An 18057-nucleotide genomic window follows, 5' to 3' on the forward strand; every position below is an offset into this window, starting at 1 on the left:
CAGTATGCTACAGCTGGCTATCAGTGTTGCAACTCAGGGCAGTTGCAGTTGGACAGTGACTCTACATCAGTTTCTAAACATTTAGAGACTAGAAGTCATTTCAGAACTAGCGTAATTTCTAGACTATATAAACAACTTCCATCTCAATGACCATGATAATAAAAAATCATTTATTGCTTCCCAGCACATGCACACATTGATGTGTGTGCACTCAAGCTTAATAATAGCAAGATCTGGAGAGGACAGGAGCTCCACAAGGAGAGCAACAGAACCAAAAAATTTGAGCACAGGGGTCTTTCCTGAGACTCATACTCCAACCAAGTACCATGCATAGAGATAACCCAGAACCCCTGCACAGATGTAGCCCATGGCAGTTCAGTGTCCAAGTGGGTTCCATAGTAATGGGAACAGGGACTGCCTCTGACATGAACTGATTGGCCTGCTCTTTGATCACCTCCCCCTGAGGGGGGAGCAGCCTTACCAGGCCACAGAGGAAGACAATGCAGCCACTCCTGATGAGACCTAACAGACTAGGATCAGAAGGAAGAAAAAGAAACCCTCCCCTACCAGTGGACTTGGGAGGGGAGTGTGTAGAGAAGGGGGGAAGAAGGGAGGTATTGGGAGGGGAGGAGGGAGGGAACTAGACGGAGGTATTGGGAGGGGAGGGGGGAGGGAACTAGAGGGGGGATACAAAGTAAATAACGTATAATTTAAAAAAATGAAAACATAAGGAATATGAATAAAGTATGGACTTTAGCAGTGAACGATCAAGGCTGGCTCATTAATTACAGTAAATGTGCCATAGCAGTATAAAAGTTAATTTAAAAAAATAGGAGAGAGAATATATAGGAATTGAGAAATGTATAGGAATTTAGATTTGTCTGAAAATCTAAAATGTGCTGGGAAAAATGAATTTTAAATGTCCAGTTGAAATATAATCTCCATATTCTTTCTGCAGAATATAATGTGCAGAATTCTTTCCGGGTACACGTTATGAACTTCAGAAGCACATATGCGTGTGCACACATACATGTACACACACTTTCCATCTAGCACTTAGGTATACAGATAATAAGGGACATTTTACCTATGTAAATATTGGGGTTTGTGCTTTAGGAACACTCTTTTCCTTTCCATTCCATCCACTCTAACCTTTGTGACTTTACACTATAGGCATTTAATAATTCATTAAGAAGCAATTTTCTAATAATTTTCAAACATTAACGAATCAAACCTCCAAGCAAAGCTAACCTTCCAAAAAGCATATCTTAGTAGTTTAAAGCCATCAAGTCCTTGTTTATACTTCAGGAGGAGAAAGGAAGAGAAATACACATCTCCTTTCCATTTCTAAAAAAGGAGCCACTACCATGACAGAAGACCTGAAAAAGGAACCTGGGCCAGAGGGCAAGAGACCTGGCCTCATTCAGCTCTGCCACTAAGTAAGAATCACTTTGCAATCCTTGAATGCCTCTAGTCCTCAGTACTCGTGATTTCAAGTCTATGATCAATTATGGAGTCTCTCCCTGGGCCAAGAGGTCCTTCATTCTCACTTCTGGCCTGTGCAATTATCCTAGTTGAAGCTTTTATCTCCATTCTACAAAATATTTAGAGAACTAAAATAAGGACATCTTGCCACTGAATGAATGCCTGTGCACACGCACGCACACACAAACACACACAGGAGGGGGGTGATGAATGAAAGAAAACATAAAGTTGGACTTCCATAGCAGTTTTTCATTTCTTTAACCTTGTATTAGAAACCACAACATTACACAGGCTCAGTTTGAAGCACAAAACCCTGGGTTCTATCTACCTAAACCATACTTGCAATACTAGCACTTGGGAGGTAGAGGCAGGAGGATCAAAAGATTAAGGTCCTCCTCAGCTATGTGGTGTTCAAGGCCAGCCTGAACTGCATGAGGCCGTCTCAAAGCATCCCCCTCAGAAGATACAGTAGTCAGAGTACGACATGCGCTGCAGATGTTCACTTGCTAGTTAGCAACACTTTGACAGAGGTCTAGGCTTTCTTGGTTCGCTCCCTAGAAGCTTTGAAACCAGTTGTGGCTCTAGAGGTTCTATGTTATACAACAGAGTTGTATATCATATATGAAATTTCAACATATATGAAAATAAATGGAACTGTGTTTAGATAAAATTTTAAAAATAAGCAGCAGGGCAAGCTATAGTTTGCCAGTCTCCTTTCTGGAGTCACAGTGGAACAGGAAAAGAAATTAGAAAGACAGATGTTTGTAAAACTATATCACAAGTTCACACTAAGACAAACTTTTGTTTGCAGAGAGAAAATGCTTATGAATCAGGTTCTTCACATACCTGCGAATGTTCAACTTTCCCCTGCACGAATAGGTCACATCACCAATACCTAAAGACAGAGCAGGAAAACACTCTCCCTTACATGGTTGTTAAGATACAACAGGGGATGTGTTAATTTATGTAGGCAAAATTTACAAGATGACCTGCAAAAGTAAAATACCAGGTTTTAGCAAACTTTAGTGGTAACCACAGAAACGTGAGTCTGATTATTCCTTTCACATATTAAGCAAGTGATTCAGATGAATGCCAAGGTCATTAGCTTTTCTGGAAGAGCTATTATGTTTTTATTCAACCCAGTCCTTTAGACCTGCAGACTCTTGGTCATCCATAAACCACTAAATTTACAGATAGCCAGAGTAATTACTACTTGACCTAACAGTTCTGATTTATTTGGGGCTCAGACAAGAGCTGCTCACTAGAGTGAATGTGTGGGCCAAGACCAACTCTGCCTTCCTTTGGGTTCTACCCTAGCAAAAATGTTCCATTTTGTAACAGTCACCTCACAAAGATCAGGCCCATGTTAGCTAGCAGGTGTTCAGTAGCAGGCTGGAGCAGAGCTGGCCTACCAAGATCAAGCAAGTGCCTTTTTAAAAACTCATCTTATGAAGTTTCTCTACATGGCTTTGCCAAGTAAGCAAAAACCATGCCAAATAGTAAAAAAGGCACTTACTTGACTCCCACAGGCCAGCTCCACACTCTAGCAGCTAAGATGTCACTGACATGGAACATGGAGAATGAGCTGGGTATCTTGCCAGCCACTGAAGGAATGGCCATGAAAGACCTAAAGGAACAGAGAAAAGTAAGGTCAATGTCAAAGATGAAGGTCCTGAGCTTGCTAGCATGCCTACTACAGCCTGTAATGCCAAGAGTCTCCAGTGAGATCCTGAGAGCTTTCCTGGAGTAAGTCCAGACGGAATAGGAGAAACCTTTTAGAGAAATAAAGTATTAATTCATCAGCTGCCATACAGAAAACTCATACAGATGGAAGAACCAAAGATCTGAAGCAACAACTCACAAACTAATATTTTTCAGAGATACTTGCAAAGATAGGGAATTTTCAAACTCAACTCTGCTTCAGAGTATAAAGATAAAACAAAGAACTAATCAATGAAGACACAAGTGTTTCTAATGAAAGTGGATTCTAACAACAAACAGAGTAGTCGGCTCACCCTCAGCACTCAGAAATCTTGGTACACTTAAAAACCCAGGGCTGGAGAGAGGGCTTAGCAGTTAAGAGCATAGGTTGCTCTTCTGGAAGACCTGGGTTCAATTCTCGGCATACACATGGTGGCTTATAGCCATCTGTAATTCCAGCCTACACTCTTCTGGCCTGTGCAGGGCACCAGGCATGCATGTGATGCACAGACACACATGCAGACAAAACACTCATATACATTAGATAGATAGATAGATAGATAGATAGATAGATAGATAGATAGATAGATAGATAGATAGATAGATAGATTTTTTTAGGGACCGATTAAATCCATTGACCTAGCCACAAAACTCTCTGGAGCAGGGGTTCTACTTGAATGTGTCTGGAGATTAAAACCCAAGAATGTAACAAAAGGAGTCTTTATATATCAGGACTCCCTCTCCCCATACATACGTTATACCTGGGTTCTTCGAAATGTGTGATTATCAGAAAAGCAGCAACAGTGAAAAACAAAACTATGGTGTCAGTCATTCTCCTCCTTCTAACTGATCACTCCTGAAAATAAAAACCAGACAGACAGACCTGTCCCTTTAACAGCAGTCCATTCAGTACCCACTCTCAGACTATGGATGAAACACATAGACAGCAGGATTCAGTCAACCCTGGGCCTCTGGGACTGGCACATTCTTCAAAAGGCAAATATAATTTTTTCATTCTAAGTAAGTGTTTGTCAAACACATATTCTTGCATGACCCTTTTTTTAAATGTATTTAATGATTTAGTAGGAATTTCACATGAGTACAGAATTTTTATCACTTCCACCCCTCCCAACCCTTAATTCAAAGGTGCATTAAAATTGCTCACTCTTTTTAACGGACAGTCTGGTGGTTCAAACTGCCCAGGTCCCAATTAGTTTAATTACAATTGGCTACTCAGTGTTAATAGCATATCTGGCCAGGCTACATCTTGAGAGCCTAAGTAACAGTTTCTCCTCGATTTTGGCTGTGTCTGCCTCGCTGTAGCGACCACTCTGGAAAGCATCCCACTCATTAGTGTTTCTTGTGCTGTCTCAGCATTTCTGGCTACTGCACTGCACAGCAATCTTTTGGAGGGGCAACCCAAATTCTGTAAAAGTACTCAAACCATTATCCAGGATTTTGAAAATGTGAGAGAGAAGCATAAAACTGAGAAGATAAAAATGTACCCAGGATTGTGTCTTAAAACAAGGACTACAACCCAAATCCCAGTTGCCACATGGTAGTTCACAACCACTTGGCGCTGGACCTCTGTGGGCACTGGGCACACAGGTGGTGTACATGCAAACAGCACACATAAAGTCAAATAAAAATGAACAAAAAAAATCCAAGGACTATAAAGTAAGAATCTATGCAGACTAGTACTTGAAACTGATTATTAAAACAAATACTTATTTCACATCAACTACCACAAAAAGAAATCTCTCCTGTCCTGTTTAGAACTCAGTTCTTTGACTTGCTCTGTAAAGCTATACAATAATTTAGCAACAGACTTTATTTTTATCATGAAAGGCATTATATCCTTTTACAAAATAAAGCAGCTTCTACATGCTGTAGATATCCCAAACACAGAGAGACAACAAGTTGATGAGAACAGATTTCTAGCCACAGCTGTCTGCACTGGGAAAATCCTGGTTTCAGTGGAGCAAAGCAAACTCTCCCACTGTAGCCAGTCCCCGTGAGCTCGCTGTGACAGCAGATGCTATTCTGTACCTTGCACAAGCCATGTTCGTCTGTGTGATGAGACATTAATCCTCCCCGCCTTCTCTGAGGGAAGTACAAAGGACTTTTCCAGGAATATGACAAATAAGGACAATACACACCAAAAAAAAAAAAAAAACAAGAGAGAGAGATTAGCATTTTTGAAAGGCCAAACAACATTCCTAGTCTAACTTTAAAAAATGACATGATAGCTCCTGCCCCTCACAATATTCGATGAAAAAGTACTCAGTTAACTGGGAAATGATCATTTATATGAATCAGGGCCAAAAACATCTCAGGGAACTTAAAAACGAATGCTGGCTCAGCAGTTAACAATGGTTGACCTCTTAGAAGACCTGGATTTGATTCCCAGCACCACATAGTGGCTCATAACCATCTGTTCCAGGAGACCTGATGCTTTCTTCTGGCCTCCACAAGTACCAGGCATGGTACACAGACATACATGCAGACAAAATACCTATACACATGAAATGAATAAATAATGAAATAAAAATGAATGGACTAGACAATGCATTAATTACATATAATTTTGTTTTGAATTACATTTATTTATTGGGGGGTTCAGGTAGAGGTCAGAAGGCAACCTGCAGGAATTGGTTCTCTCCCTCCTCCAAGGGGATCCTGTAGATTGAACTCAAGTGATAAAAATTGGGACAAGCACCCTTACCCACTGAGTCATCATGCTGATCCTCAACTAAATTTTTTTAGTGTTATGCAAAGAGAATAAACTGGAGAAAGACACAGAGGGTAAAAACCTCCTAAATATGGTTTCATTTAGTTATTTCCAAATAGCTGTAAAACATTTGTATAAAACATGCAGGCTTTGATGATGGGCACATGCACAGCAAAGGGTAACTACACACTGGGTGGGAAACACTGAGTCCAAGAGAAAGTTACTGTGAGAAAGAAGACAGGAAGCAGAACTGAGGAAGGGTTCTTGGGGAACCACTGAGCATGAAGTAATCCCCTTATGACAGGCACCCCTAGAAAATTCTGTCCTATGACAGGACTTTCTGAGTGTGTCCCTTGGTAAGCTAGCCCATCCGTACTTTTTTCTTCTATGATTTTCTGGTGCTGGCTGTGACCTTTGGCCCATAGGTCCAGGGCCTCAGCCTATTGCTGCTTTTAATCTTACCAGAATACTAATTTTAAGAAAACTCATAAAAAACTCTAATAGCTCCCTTTCATTCTACTCCTTTGCTGCTACAAGCTTGAGCAATTATTAAAAAGAAACCCATTACATATTTCAAGCTCACCCAACTTTGCAGTATTTGGCCATACTAAGAATTATAATTCATTCTGAATCAAAGACCAAGGCAGAATAGATACTAAAATTAAAGAAGGCCACGACTAGAGTTCAGCTCTCCATTAAATAAATCAATATTCCAAAATTCTGTAATGTATTACACTTAACGTTCTGCCTTACCACCTCAGCCGTACTTAGAAAACATTTTGTTATAAAACTAAGGTCTTCCTGAATGAGGATTGAGCATCTTGCCTAGGATCCTCCTTCTTGCTTAGCTTCTATAGGTGTACAGATTTTAGTATGATCATATTATATGTCTAATATCCACTTATAAGTGAGTATATACCATGTATGTCTTTCTGCTTCTGGGATACTTTACTTAGGATAATATTTTCTAGTTCCCACCATTTGCCTGCAAATTTCATGATTTCCTTGTTTTTAATGGCTGCATAGTATTCCATTGTGTAAATGCAACACAATTTCTGTATCCATTCCTCCACTGAGGAATATCCATTTTGTTTCCAGATTCTGGCTATTACAAATGAAGCTACTACGAACATGGTTGAGCAAATGTCCTTGTTATATACTTAAGTATATTTTGGATGTATGCCTAGGATTGGTATAGCTGGATTTTGAGGTAGCACTATTCCTAATTTTCTGAGAAAGTGTCAGATTGCTTTCAAAACGGGATAGACATTGGAAGGGGGAAAAAATAGGAAACAGGACAGGCGCCTACCACAGAGGGCCTCTGAAAGACTCTACCCAGCAGGGTATTAAAGCAGATGCTGAGACTCATAGCCAAACTTTGGGCAGAGTGCAAGGAATCTTATGAAAGAAGGGGAGATAGAAAGACCTGGAGAGGACAGGAGCTCCACAAGGAGTCCAACAGAACAAAAAATCTGGGCAAAGGGGTCTTTTCTGAGACTGATACTCCAACCAAGGACCATTCATGGAGATAACCTAGAACCCCAAACCCTGCACAGATGTAGCCCATGGCAGCTCAGCCTCCAAATGGGTTCCCTAGGAAGGGGAACAGGGGTTGTCTCTGACATGAACTCAGTGGCTGGCTCTTTGATCACCTCCCCCTGAGGCGGGGGCAGCCTTACCAGGCTACAGAGGAAGACAATGCAGACAGTCCTGATGAGATCTAATAGGCTAGGGTCAGAGGGAAGGGAAGGAGGACCTCCCCTATCAGTGGACTGGGGGAGGGTCATGGGAGGAGAAAGAGAAGGGGATGAGGAAGGGAGCTACAGCTGGGATGCAAAGTGAATAAACTGTGATTAAAAAACTGCAAGAAATTAATGTTCACAGGCAAGAAATGGACAGAGTTATCAGAGTTCTGATGTTCAATAATTGCTTTACAAGGATACTGTGAGAGTTATAGCAACTGATGGCCTCTAGCCACATTGTCATGCACCATCCCTTACAAGATTTGTCAAACCATAGGCAAGCACCCAGAAGCTTCTCAGCATTGATAAGAAGCCACAAAAAGCAAATTGATTTGGACTGGTAATATGAGAAGGTGTGAAGACAAGGAGAAAAAGCCAGGAGTCTTGTGGCATTAGCATATGTCAGACACTCATTGCCCTTGTCAATCAGTGATCAAATGCAGACCCCTAATTTTGTTCACACCAACAACAGCAGCACCACTACAACCTTTAGTATTATTGCAAGCACAGAAGTAAATGAAGTTGTACAAAGTCACTTAGTGTGACTTTGCCTCTAGAACTAGAAAAAAAAAGACTAAGGTCAGAGCTACAGCTCTGAAAAATTATTTAAGATTTTACTTTCTTTGGGATTTAATGAGAAAATAAAGCCATTAGGCATGTGAAAATATACCCTTGGATTGTAAAAAATTCAGCAATAGCTTCTGACCAGAAAATTTCTTGTTCCTCTTTATACAGAAACTTCTGACAACAGCACTTAACAGTGAAAAAGGAGCAAGAGAAACTGACCATACAAGACAAACTGATAGAATCTAGTAATTTTCTGTTTTAAACAAAACAAAACAAAAACGGAGAGATTGGGACAGGAGGAGGAAGGGAACCACAGCGAGGATATAAAGTGAATAAAGTGTAATTAATAAAGAATTAAAAAAAAAAAGGAACCGAAGAAGAAGAGGAAGTAAATGACAACTCTTTGATAGCTTTAATATCCCCGTTAGGTTTTTATTGTTTTCACCATATTCAGCCCCTCTTTAAATATACTTTTTTAAAGTATCCTGAAATCTGAATTGCTTTAAAATAAAAAATGAGTTTTACCACAGTTGGCCACTTGCCACACACCGCCTGATCATGGCAGCTAGCAGGGTCCTGGCAGTGCAAAGATGAAGCTATGGTGGAGCCAGAATGGAGACTTGGAAGGTTCACTCCCAAACAAGCACCTGCAAAAGTCTGCCATCTTTGGAATGTATGTAGGGATCAAACAGTTCCCTCCTGTCTTCTGCGGAACCTGGCACTGCCCAGCTCCCACCACTAAATACAGACAGCAATTTCTACGCTACTCTTTTTGTGTGTGTGTGTATGTTGTGCTGCGGACAGAACTCAAGGTCTCACACATGCTAAGCAAACACCCTATTTCTCAGACCTACTTGCTCTCAATCTGACAGATCTAGAACCACTTCTAGCCTAGAACTGTTTCTTAGCCTGTAGACTTCTTTGACTGTTTCAGCACACTGCAAGTTCCTCCAAGAATTATTTGCTGTTGCATGAATCAGAAGTCATCCCATCACTGTAATGTCCTGGCAGAGAACAAGATGATCTATAGCTACGTTAACCCTGGAAATAAAGGACATAGAGAATGGTCTCTGGAACTGTTTAACTCACAGACTCTCATCCGTAAAACAGTGATTGACTAGCTAGGCTCTGGACTCTGCACTCTGGCTCTGCTCATGGAACTGGAAGACTTTATGACCTGCCCACCAATGCTATGACTACCATTAACACATGAATATCATGAACAACTAACCACATACTAAGGTCTTCCTGCTATGGTTTCCACTAACATAACTACAAAGGAGAATGGAAACATTTGGTTTAAGGCTGGCATGTCACAATTTAGAATTAATTTACTAGTAAAATCCTATCATTTCATTCTCACTTTGATGGCTCGTACCTTCTCCCAACTCTCCAACTCTTGACTCCCCAAGACATCTGCACCCCTTCTGCCTTTCTTTGAACAGTTTGGATTAAAAAGATGAGGAGGAGGAGGAAATTGATGGCAACTACAACAGAGAAAAATAAAACTACAGCCATAAATGACTCTTTAAGGGGGATGAATACAAGGTAAATCACTGACTAAGGTATCAGATGAAATTATGGAAACTGTTCTGATGAGGAACTAGAGAGCCATTTGTCTTGCTCCAAGCTCCTGACCACATCGTGAAAATGAAACCTAGATGTTAACTTAAATGAAGACACACATTGAAACAAAAGTTACCTGTAAGAGTTATAAAAATAAATTATGGGACAAGAGAGATGGCTGAGCAGTCAGGAGTGAGGACTCCCACACCCACATCAGAAGGCACACAACCACCTGTAACTCCAGCTCCAGGGGACCTGACACACTCTTCTGGACTCCAGGGGCACCCACACACATGTGGCATACACATATATAAAAATCATAAAATCTTTTTAAAATATAGAACCAGAAACAGTGGCACCTTAATGCCAGCACGCATGCCCATCACACACACACATGCACATGCACATACCGACAAACACACACAAATAATGAACAAAAGAAGCTCTTAAATCTTATCAGATTGAACATTCTGACTTAACTGATAAAAAAAAAAAAAGTTAATACCAAAGAGATTAAATGTTTTGCCCAAGATAAAATGCAAGTTCATGGAGGAGGAGAAGAGAACTCACAATACTATTACATCACATGAAACCTTTTATTACTTTCATTTTAGTGGAAAACACAGAAATATATACATTTATCACCTCTTCATTCAAGTACCTAAGAAAAAAACTAACAATAGCCTTGAAATCTCTGAAGATTTCAAGCCCACCAACAGCATTAAAAGTGTTGCATCATCTATAGAGACGTCCCAATGTCTCTGAAGACCATCAGTTACCAAAAAAACAGATGCCCATATTTGTATTACAATATGTAGAAAACCGCAGACCCTATGCTTTTTAAGTGAACAACTACAGATTATTTGTTTTCATTTTAGTCTAACACCCCTTAAGCAAAGAGGACAATAGAAGAGCCAGGAATCACTTGTACTTGTTTCAAATGTAGAAAGGAAGATGGGTAAAACTTTATTAAGAAAACCACTCATGCTTAGGAATGTCTATTTAAGAAGAAATGGCACTCTATTGCACAGAAACACTAGCCAATCATGTACTGAATTTGAATCTCCTCCCAATAAGAAAATAAATGTCTAAGGATATAGGTATTGTTTACTTATTTGAACATCACACAATGTATACACAAACCAAACCTCCCATAAAAGTTACCTATGAACAGATATAGGTATGATTTTTATTTACCAATCCAAAAATAAAAAATTAAAGGGGAAAAAAAAAGACAAGATCATTATCATGCAATGTTCAGTAGTCCCTTAAGGGAATTAAAACTTAAGGCCATTAAAGAACTCTTTATCAACATATACAAGACAAAAATAGAAAGATAAAAAAGAACTAAGTTCAAGAAAATTACTCAAAAGTCCCCCTCTGATAAGCACAACACAAAGGGTCACTGTGCAAAGATTTGGGAAGAGAACAACACACAGAACACAAGCGTTGTCCATGGATTTGCTGGTGTTCTTCATGCTGTGTGTGCCTTCTCATACTGCTGAGAAAATCTCCTAAATACTATGGGGAGCGGAGGGAAGGCAGGTACATGAGAAGGTAAGCATCTGACTTGATATATAAATGTAAAAGTAACTGAATAAAAGCACAGCAACACATTTTAATACAAAATTAGAAGCACAGAGAATAACACAAAGAAGCATATTTAGTAAGAATATAAAAAGAAATTTCAAATATCAAAAACTAATCTTTGTGCCTGAGGAAGAAAGTCAGACCTTGAATGAAATTGCCCTCAACCTGGTGCTGGCTAAGGGCTTGACAAATGGACATAGCTAATCAGTTCTACTTATGGAAGCGTTCTCTTCTCTACTCAACTCTCTCTACCCTGCCTGTCCTCTCTCTAGCTAATGTCCTAGTTCAGCCATCTCTTCATGACCCACTGAACTGGCCCTTTATGGCCCTCTTCCTGTCTGGTCCCAAGCTCTCTACCCACCCTTTACCCCAATGCCAGCATGACCCATGTGAAAGCATGCACTTGATCAAGCGGTTCTCCTACTTTATATCTTCAGCAACTCCTCTATTGACAAGCTATGATTTACTCTTTTCTTTTTCCAAGTGCGGCTTTTCTTCCATTGCAAAATCAACTTGGAAGAGCCCCTAGTAGTATCTCTTAGCAGAAAAGAAACCATGTAGACCTCATACAAAGTAAAATAACTGTTTCATAACCGTTTAACCTGTATGCAGGCATACACATAGACACACAATGGGTCATTATATAACACACAGGTCCATGATGTTGGGAGTCCACAGATGGCCACTGCTGTATAGACTAAACTTTCAGCTCCTCTGCAAGTCACATTACCACCACAATCTGCTACACTTCACTATCATCTCAGAGGCTGGAGCCAGGCTTTTGGGGATGACATGCCAGGTGTGCTTTTGCTAGTGTGTGTCCTAGACAAGTGTTACCAACTATGATCCTGAACAAATGACTTAACCAATCAAAGGTAACTCAGTTTCGCTAGCTGTAAATGAGAAACATGGCAGTACTCACATCTTGGAATAACTAAAAAATTGAGGGAGATTTAATATATAGTGCCTGGTGAAGGTGATCACTATTGCTGGTATCACCATTATTGATCAGCTTAATTGATCATGTCCAAACTGTGATTATAATAAGCTCCCTTATACTATCATGTCACATCTCATGCCCCCTGAAGCACCAAGCACATTTCCAGTCCTGCACACAGATACTGTTTCACAATTTAGGTCCTGTGAAGTCACCTCAATGAAGCCTTCCCAGTTCCAACAGGTAGCTCTCAGGACTCCCACTCAACCTCCATCAGCATTGGAGTCCCATGTGCCCAGCACTGTGCCCTATGCCTTTAATCCCAGCACCCACCAAAGAGACAGACGAAGGTGGATCTCCAAGTCTGAGGCCAGCCTGGTCTACACAATGAGTTCCAGGACAGCCAGGGATACATAGAGAAAAAAGAAGAGAAAGACTACATTTAAAAAACATCAGCAGCAAAACCAGTCACACTGCTTGCACAATGTCCCCTGGCCAGACTATGCACTCTTGTTTGAACCACCAAAGGCGCCGTCTTCGGTAGCACAGTGGCTCACAAGGAAATTCTACACATCATTTCCAAGTGATTCTAGGTAGTTTAACTTTTGTAGGTGAACCATTTTGTCCCTAGAAATGTTACAGAACAATCCAGTATAGAAGCAAAACTCAACAATTACCACATTTAGTAGGATGATTTAGCATTCCAGATTAAATTACCAAGATCCCTAGGAGGCAAACCTGACTCAGACCCCATTCAGTCAGCTAGTACCTAAAGGGAACATGGGAAAGACTTAAGAACTGGTGACAATAGGAAGGACCTTGAGGTCTCTTAGAAGGAAAACTGCAGCAGATGCTTAGAAAGGGAGAGGCAGGAGGAGCAGGAGACAAGAGCTTCAGCTCAAAGCCAAAGTCTTTCTCCCATCCATGGCTAACACTGAAATAGTCCCGGGTACTTAAACAAGCAAACCCCTCCTCAGTGTCCACTGGATAAGGTAAATAATGCCTCTCACAGGGTTAACCTTAGATCTTTCTACACTGCAGAGGTCGGGTAGTGTAAGTTTGCTCTATTGAAATTTGACAGTTTATCAGTCACTTTAATTTTCTCTGCATCAAAGTTTAAAGCAGACATTACTATCTTGAAACACCCTGTAACATCACTTATAATCGACAAGAAGCCTGACAGACACCTGTCTTGGGAAGCAAGATAACTTAATAATTTCAGTACCTAAGACAGTTGGGATTGAGCTTCTGTCTGTCCCCTCTGCAACTTCCTGGAGACGGTTACAAGTAATCTGGAGACAGTTTGCTCTGGAGCTGGAGTTATTAACCACCTGACATGGGTGCTGGGAGCTGAACTCTGGTTTTCTACCAGAGCAGTAGGCGCTCTTAAGTCTTCCAGCATCTCTCCAGCCATGGCAGGTGTTTTTAAGCATTTGTGGTCCAGTTTGATCTGCATCAAAGAGCACATGTTCAAGACAGAGTCACACCTCATGTTATTCTAAGAATTCTACCCCAATTAACTCTATTCCAATTAACCTTTTCAAACTGGTATTAACACTTTAAAGCAAAATACACAACCATGTAATTTAGTAGGAAAAGAGCCAGACTGGAGAATGAAGAACTTAACAGGCCTTCTCAGCTCTACATTCATGGATACTATGAAAACACTATTTCATTGCTGTCACACCCTTGCTTACTCTAGGGCACAGTTCCTCAACTTACCTAATGCTATAACTCTTTAATACAGTTCCTTATGTTGTGGTGACCCCCAACCATAAAATTATTTTCATTCCTACTTCATAACTGTAATTTTGCTACTGTCATGGATCGTAATGTAAATATCTGTGTTTTCTGATGGCCTCAGGACACCCCTGCCCTAAAGCTGTTCAACAACCCCCCAAAGGGTCACAACCCCCAGGTTGAGAACCACTGCTCTAAGGACTTCGGAGTTCTGTTCCAGAATTACTTGTGTACGATAGTTATAACTTTTCTAATAATGTATTCTAGTAATTTTAATGTGTCCATGAGCCCTGGTTTAGCATTAATCAGTCCAATTAAGAAAAAAGGTTCAAAAGCTGAGCAGACATCCTGAAATATTAAAACATAATCTTGACCTTAATCGCAATGGTTATTCACATAATGGCATCATACTGCAAGAGACATAATAGCAGGCAAATGCAGGCCCAAAATTAACAAAAAAAAAAAAAAAAAGTTTGGCTCCCAATTTATTGTCTTTGACTACATCGATGTATTTTCTATTTAGATTTTTTTTTTTCTCCTATAAAGAGTTTCATAGAGCATAAAATAAAGTCCTTGGAGCCTTAAAAAGATCAGATAATCAAAATTTGAAGAAATAAATCTAAGTTCATTTGCTAAAATATTTTATGGAACTCAAAATAAGTAAGACTTTTAAGATGAATAAAAGGATGCCTACCTCCTTAAAAACAAAACAAGTGTGTTCCAGGACCTTCAATATTCTAATACTTTAATGAACTGAAAGCAACACATCTGGAGTCTGATTGAAGCATATATTTCTAATAATCTGGGTAATTATACTCTAACTGGTTATGAACAGAAAGGTACTGGTCACTACAGCACTAACCTGGTAGTACCAGCTTCTTCCACCAATCCATCATAAGGAAATGCAAGATACAATCAAAGACCTCCCTGGCATCGCCAAGCTTAAAACAAATTTTCAGATTTGGCTTCCTTGGAAACAGGCTAAAGAAGTCAAGAGTAGAGGGATGCTAAGATACAGGTCGTGGCTTTATTTCCCCAGTAAGATAGGGAGTCCATGAACAAAATATTTGGAGTACACTGTCAATCAGAGTACTAAAGACAATAAATTCTACCAGGATTTAGAATAGAGAATGGAAAACAAAATAAGAGACAGGAATCACCAAAGTTGAACCAATATCCATTTAAAGGAATCTCAATCCCTAATTTCTTATTTGGTACAAATATAAATTCACAACTCACTCCACTGCTTCACTAGATTTATGAAGTGAGTGTTGACTTGAAAAGAGTTGTACATCAGTCTCTGGCCTGAAATGGACCTTAGACATAAAAAGAATGATGGGGGGTGGTTATGGCTGAAATTCAACCACAAAATCTGCTTAATAGTAGTTATGTGTGGGACATTTAAGGATAGCAATGAAGCCAGCTTTTTGTGCATGGATACAGCAAAAAAAAAAAAAAAAAAAAAAAAAAACCAGACTGGAGAAACTCAAGCTAATGAGCTAGAATTCTCAGATAGGCCTATTATACCAAGCAGGAAGCTCACTGGGAGTTCAAGACCAGCTTGGACTTGACCGCATAGGTAGCTGGAAGCTAGTTTTGACTACATATTCCCCCCAGGAAGGTGGGGGAGGGTGGACTGTGTATCAAGCAAAGTAGCCTCAGGTACCTCACAATAGTATTGCTGCCAGAAAACTGTGATGTGTGGAGAAGGGGAGCTACAAACCGTAACAGTATGATGCCAGCTTATGATTTTGTAACTCAGCACAGAGGCTGACCACTAGGAACTGCCAACACTCAAGCTGTCAAAATCAGAGATGAAGCAGTTTGATTTAGCAAAGGAATTGCACAGATCACAGTGAAAGGCAGTTCCCCTCAAAAGAGCATCTTTAGAAATAGTAGCCACCTTCACTAATCACACAGGAAGGCATGCAACAAACAGTTTATATTCGCTGCAGGTGCTCTCGAGTTGGATAATAGCAGCCTCTTTACACAAGAGGGAAAATCACACTACATGGTGGGGCATAATTCTGGAAAAGTCATGTACCTCTGCTACTATTTGTTCCATTTAAAGATGTTCTAAAGTCAGATTGCATGGATGCAAATTTTTAGTCTCAACTAGGTGGGAAACTGAGGCAGAAGTATCTCTTAAGGCCAGGAATTAGAGGACTACCTGGGCAATGAAATAAGACTTGATTTCAAACACTGTGTTAAGGAGGAGGGTGAAATATGTTTTAATGAGGGAGCTATACAGTACCATTTTATTCAAGCTCTATTTGCTTTAGACTCAGTTTAAAACAATGACTCTTGACTTGGCTGAGCATGATGGCACATGCCTATAATCCCAACACCAGGGAGATGAGAAGCAGAAAGGGGCCACTCAGCCTCAGCTACATAGTGAGAGCCTGTCTTAAAAAAACAAAAAAGGTGACCCAAGCCAGAAAGAAGAAACTGCTATTAGCTGTGACGTTTGGCTCCAACTTGCTGCATCTACTACTGCTGAATAAAAGTGGCACAAGTTGGGCTTGTGATCAGGTTCGATGCAGACTGCCATCTGCTCCATACACAGGATGGCTCCACGCAGCCCCAGGGTCCCCCCAGACAGGATCATTACAAGAACATCTATTGTGGCAAGCTACTTATTCCATACTCATCTACTACATGTGTCTCAAAATCATACCCCACTTTTGGATTCCTACTCCCATAGGCTTTGAAATAAAAAAAAAGGCAGACAATTACTTTTATAAGAGAAGGGAGAGATGTAAAGGTAACTGTAGTTTATTATACAATAAAAAGAACACAAAACAGGAGTCATAATACCTGAGGAGGAGAAGTCTTACCAACTGTGTACTCTTGGTCAAGTCTCTCTCTTTTCTGGGGCTCAATTTGAGGCTTGAAATGTCAAGAGTTAAATCCCTAAAACAGATCTTTCAAAAGGAATCACAGAAAATCAGATGGGGATACATACACGCTGGCTTTAGAGCAATTGGACAAAAATTCAAATTCTGTTTCTACATATTTAAATAATCAGGCTCACCTCTTGTCAAATCTTAGACTCCTAAGTTCATTTACAACTCAGCATTCCCATGACAACACTTCTGCCCTTCAAAAACAACACTTCATGTTTAACTGTGCTTTCAGTTATGAATTCAGCTCATCACTCTTACCCACCCCAGAATAGTACAGAAGAACACTGTCTGAAGGAACCCTACAAGAAAGACACTCACAAAGTGGTGCATTTTCATGGTAGAAAATACATGAGGCACAAATTTTTAGACAGCACCTGAATACCACACCCAAACAGCATTAAAAACAAACTGCAAAATCAGATGTCTCATTCAAAAACAAAGATAACTCAAAAACCTTCAAATACTTCAGAGGGAAAAGCATGCCATAAGATTTTGAGATGGCCTTTATGTCTTTCAGAGAACACAACTGGAGACCATGAAACATACAAATCAGAATTGAACTACAGAAAAACTCAACTCTCACCCAAAAGCTTCAGCAAAGCAATGTCAGTATGCCAAATAAGAAAAAGTACAATTTTCTCACAAGAAGAAAGATCAGGTGCATAACTATGTCTAATAATAGCGATACTATCTTGCATTCGCAAAGCCTCTTCTTTTCACAAGAGTATTCCCACAAAACGCACAGGTTAGGGCTATCTTCTCTGCAAAGCTCCAGTCCTTCCCTCTTAGGAGATAGGGTATCAGAACAAGATAGGTCATGATCCATGGGCTAAAGGCACCACCTTCTCTATTGGGCCGGCTGCAGTGAGCCTCCCAACAGCACACTATACAAGTTCACCTTATGAAATTAAACCTACACTTGTTCTCTCAGAGTTGGCCAGAGACCAACACATTTGGGCCTCCAAAATCCAAAGCAAGGGAACCTGCTGACCTGTTAGGTCAAGCACTCCATGTCAAGCTCCCGCGCGCGGGTGCGCGCGCGCGCGCGCGCACACACACACACACACACACACACACACACACACACACACA

At 40.3% G+C, this 18057-nt stretch overlaps 1 protein-coding gene across 2 annotated transcripts in view; it reads right to left on the reverse strand.

Annotated features, from left to right (window-relative positions):
- The window catches only part of Mcu (mitochondrial calcium uniporter), a 168850-nt gene that overhangs the window by 149617 nt on the left and 1176 nt on the right, over positions 1 to 18057 (reverse strand). The window lies entirely within an intron of this gene.

The sequence above is a fragment of the Psammomys obesus genome, unplaced genomic scaffold, assembly GCF_907164565.1.
Source record: "Psammomys obesus unplaced genomic scaffold, mPsaObe1.curated_primary_1811, whole genome shotgun sequence".
Lineage (NCBI taxonomy): Eukaryota > Metazoa > Chordata > Mammalia > Rodentia > Muridae > Psammomys > Psammomys obesus.